The 3,588-nt window shown below is 44.1% G+C and overlaps 1 pseudogene across 1 annotated transcript; it reads left to right on the top strand.

The window, feature by feature from the left end:
• The first annotated feature begins 2,522 nt into the window (after positions 1-2,522).
• LOC308507811 (transcription factor BTF3-like) lies at positions 2,523-3,011 on the top strand (annotated as a pseudogene). The gene has a single exon. The product of its transcript is annotated as a transcription factor BTF3-like (transcript).
• Positions 3,012-3,588: the final 577 nt, after the last annotated feature.

Genomic DNA, 3,588 nt, shown 5'->3' on the forward strand with positions numbered 1-3,588 from the left:
GTTGATATGATCCTCTGCTGGTGATTCCTTCTAATTCATTCTACGTTTCAGTTATTGTATTCTTCACTTTGGATTGGTTCTTTTTTATGGTTTCTGTGTGTTTTTTTAATGCTTGCTATCTCTTTGTTGTGATTCTCACTAAGTTCTTTGAAAATCCTTATAACCAGTGTCTTGAACTGTCTCTGGTAGGTTGCTTGCCTCCATTTTGTTTTATTCTTTTTCTGAGGCTTTCTCCTGTTCTTTCATTTGGGATGTATTTCTTAGCTTCCTCATTTTAGCTGCCTCTCTGTGTTTGTTCATATGTATTAGGTAGATCTGTTATGTCTTCCAGTCTTACTGGATGGCCTTATGTAGTAGGTGTCTTCTGCAGCCCAGTGGCACAATCTCCCTGGTCTCCTGTGCTGGGTGCTCCAGGTGTGTCCCTTGTGTGGGTGTGTGTGCCCTCTGGTTACATTTGAGCCTTGATTGCTATTGGCACGTCAGTGGGTAGGATTGACCCTCAAGCTGATTGACTGTGAGGTTTGGCCATGTCCACAGCTTATGGTCTGCTGTGAGGGGGAGTTTACCACACAAAGCAGGGTTCTCCCCAATGGGCTCTCTTGCTTGTTGAGCCCATCCTTTGGGTATGCCACATGGGCTAATTGAGTGGTGCTCTGCTGTGGTCTGAAACCAGTCTCCAAGTATGTTCGTTCTGGGGCCTCTTGGGAGAGGCTCCAGTGCATACCCAGGTCATCCTCTGCCTGTGACCGGCTGATAGGAGTTACAAAGTGATCCTTGGTTGTTTGCTGCCTGTGCTGGACCTGGAGGTGCATAGGAAAGGCCATGGTGTGAACCCAGGGCAGGGTCTCAGTGAGTCACCAGGGTGGAGCAAGCTCACCAGACCCATCATTCAGATTTGGCCATGGGTGTGGGGGAGGGCTCAACACAGGAAAGATGGCATCCGCCTGCTGGCTGCTCCACACAGGGAAAATGATGACTATCCTCCAAGCCTCACCTGAAGCCACATGTGTCAGTCTGCTCCCTGTATGTCTCTGACACCCCCCGAGTCACTGTCCCTCTGATGGAGCCCAGGCTGAGTGCCTATGAGTGAGTCTCTGTGGGCCCTTTAAGAGGACGTCTGGGTTTCCCACAGCCTTCTGTCCTACCCAGACAGTTGGAATCCCCACTGTTTTTTACAGCCAGATGTGGGGGCTCCTCTTCCCAGCACCAGTACTCTGGGCTGGGGAGGCTGGTGTGGGGAGGGTCCCTCATTCCTCTGGGGTTGGGGAGGAATCTCTGGCCGAGATATTCCTCTCAATTTTCATCTGCCACAAGGTAGGTTTGCGGCTAGCTCCTTTGTCTCCACCCCTCCTAGCAGTCTCTATGTGGCTTCTTTATATCTTTAGTTATAAAACTTGTGTTCAGCTCCACTTCAGATGGTTCTCCATGTTGATTGTTCCATAATTTAGTTGTAATATCGATGTATTCACGGGATGAGGTGAGCCCAGCATTTATCTACTTCTCCATCTTGGATCCTCCTCTGGGAATTGATTGTAGATTCAATTTGTCGCTGAGTGGTAAGGAAAAGAAAACATACACAAACAAAATAATTAGAACTAGCCGTTGCTTTCTATAAAGACCAAAGGATGAAAAAAGGTTTAAAAATGGTGAGACTAAGCCCTCTTCCCTTTTCCTCTTCCAAAATTCAATTAAAGTGATGGAAGAAATGCAAAACAGAGGAGACAATATAGCAACATTAGAAAAGAAAGAGTACCATCAATAGAACAGCAATTTCTGGGTATTTTTGGTCAACAGGTAGATGGGGATCAACCAGTACTCATTGGTGCCAATATGAGCAAGCCACATAAGGTGAGTGAGGCAGAAACAGAGATCTCACCAGTTCTGAGCAGTGGGGGCCAGTAGCAAAGGCTAACTCCTAAGGTGGTTGGAGAGAAATTGGGGTTGGGTGGGACAGGAGAGGAGTAAGTGCAAATGGACAAACTAAGGAGCATTTGTTTCTCCTCTATTATTATTTTGCTTAAACTGAGGAAAGTAGAGTAATAAGCTATTTTATAACGGGCTCTTTGTTCAAACTAGTTTCTGTGATTCTCAACCCTTGCTCAATAGAATGAACCCTAGAGCTTTTAAATATGCAGTGCCTAGGCTAGAATCTGCAAGGTAGAACTGGGCATTGGAGTTTTTGTGAAAGTTCTCTTGGTAGAATACTTTGCAGCTAGGATTGAGAACCACTTGGTGGGAAGAGTGTTATAACTCAGAACTTCCCAACCTGGTGGTAATGGCTGGTACTGAGTAGGTTTTTTAAAAAGTGGGAAATGTGTGTGTGTATACACATACATATGTATATATACACATATATGTGTGTACATATATACGCACACACACATATATGCGATCTGATAATTAAGTTTGTGAACTCATTCTAGAAAAAGTGCTACAGGTGCGTTTATTCTCAGCTGGTCTGCCCAAGACCCCCTGAGCGCCAACCCTGGTCCCCCGCGCGGCCCTGTGTCCTCTCCAACAAGATGAAAGAAACTATCATGAACCAGGAGAAACTCGCCAAACTGCAGGCACAAGTGCGCATTGGTGGGAAAGGAACTGCTTGCAGAAAGAAGAAGGTGGTTCACAGAACAGCTACAGCAGATGATAAATAACTTTAGTTCTCCTTAAAGAAGTTAGGGGTAAACAATATCTCTGGTATTGAAGAAGTGAATATGTTCACAAACCAAGGAACAGTGATCCACTTTAACAACCCTAAAATTCAAGCCTCTTTGGCAGCGAATACTTTCACCATCACAGGCCATGCTGAGACCAAGCAGCTGACAGAAATGCTACCCAGCATCTTAAACCAGCTTGGAGCAGACAGTCTGACTAGTTTAAGGAGACTGGCTGAAGCTCAGCCCAAACAATCTGTGGATGGAAAAGCACCACTTGCTACCGGAGAGGATGATGATGATGAAGTTCCAGATCTTGTGGAGAATTTTGATGAGGCTTCCAAGAATGAAGCAAACTGAATCGAGTCAACTTCTGAAGAAGATAAAACTTGAAGAAGTTACTGGGAGCTGCTATTTTATATTATGACTGCTTTTTAAATTTTGTTCATGGATCTGATAAAATCTCAATCTCTAATATTTTTAAGCCCAAGCCCCTTGGACACTGCAGCTCTTTTCAGTTTTTGCTTATACACAAATCATTCTTTGCAGCTAATTAAGGTGAAGAAGCTTGGGAATAAAGTTTGAAGCAAAGGTTAATAAAGTTCTTTGCCTAGTAAAAAAAAAAAAAGAAAAAGAAAAAGAAAAAGTGCTACATACCTCATTGCTGAATATCACTACAGTCACCTTCGAAGTACGCCCCTTGGGAAGCTATGCATTGATGCCTGCACCTAGTCCACCCTTCAAAGCAATTTTGGAACTCTTTCTGGAATGGCCATCAGAGCTGTCATCGTCTTTCCCTTGATGTCCTGAATGTCATCAAAATGTCTTCCTTTCAATATTTCCTTTATCTTCAGGTAAAGAAAGAAGTCATTGGGGGCCAGATCAGATGAATAGGGAGGATGTTCCAATACAGTTATTTGTTTACTGGCTAAAAACT

Source organism: Rhinolophus hipposideros, assembly GCF_964194185.1.
Source record: "Rhinolophus hipposideros genome assembly, chromosome: 15".
Lineage (NCBI taxonomy): Eukaryota > Metazoa > Chordata > Mammalia > Chiroptera > Rhinolophidae > Rhinolophus > Rhinolophus hipposideros.